The sequence below is a fragment of the Lytechinus variegatus genome, chromosome 1, assembly GCF_018143015.1.
Source record: "Lytechinus variegatus isolate NC3 chromosome 1, Lvar_3.0, whole genome shotgun sequence".
Lineage (NCBI taxonomy): Eukaryota > Metazoa > Echinodermata > Echinoidea > Temnopleuroida > Toxopneustidae > Lytechinus > Lytechinus variegatus.
The window spans coordinates 13,539,297-13,540,412 of record NC_054740.1 but is presented as its reverse complement, the minus strand read 5'-3'; positions in this window follow the sequence as shown (position 1 = coordinate 13,540,412).

The window sequence follows — 1,116 nt, the reverse complement described above, 5'->3', positions numbered from 1 at the left end:
CATGCAAGTAGTACCATTTAAACACAACTGCATCTAAAGAATTTTTTCTACCAATAAATGATTATGAAGATTTCATCCTCAAAATGTTAACCAATTTTCATTCTTGGGGAATGGAAGTACATGTATACAAGAGAGACACAAAGTTCTCTTGTTTAGGAACCCGGCAATTTTTTTTTATTTAGACATCATATACTGTATATCAAATTTGAAGCACTCAACACACAAGAAGTCATGGGGGAAGCAGGCATTGCTTGGATTGAATTTGGTACAAGAATAATATTCGCCAAGTGATAAGACTTATTGCCCTACAGCAGGTTCAAAATTCTGCGCTGTGAGAGGTTGACCAAACAGCAATACTTCATGAAGAGCAATCACGCTATTCTCCCAGACAAAGCCTAAAGCGTTGTTACATAATCTGTGCTGGTAAGTCTAGATTGGTCAGATGACAGTCTCACCGACCAACCAGGTCAACCACAATTACGCTAAATTTTCGCTTTCAAAACATCCATGCATGAAACAGGATGTTCTATTTATTTATTCATTTTTTTTAATTCATTTACTTATTTATTTAAGTATTTATCTATTTTATTTGTATTTTTTATTGGGGGGGGGGGGTATGATCATGAGAACACTATTCGCCTCTGGAACATCAATAATACAAAGAGTACAATGTGATGTTCAATCGAAACATGTACATTACTCTCCAATTGTAATGAAAGACGAAGGACGATGCAATTACATGTTGTAACATTCATTAATGCTTTAATGGATCAATAAAAATCAGTTCTCTTTTGGTTTAGATTATAAGCCACATTTAAAAGTATAAATTAACCTACACAGAAACCAAAAAATTGTGCGTTTGGCTATGATGTAAACAAATCAATACCATATATATATACAATGAAAAAAAATATTGATTTAATATCAGAAAACAGAATTAAACTCAATTAAACTTTCCTTTCTCAATCCTGGTATAAATTCAATACATCAACTTTTTTCTAAACAATTACAATAAATATAAAGTGATGTAAATCTCATAATGAAGTAACATTCATGATTGTACAATTTAATAGTTATATTCTATCAGCCGTTTCCATAAGAAATTTTCACAAAAAT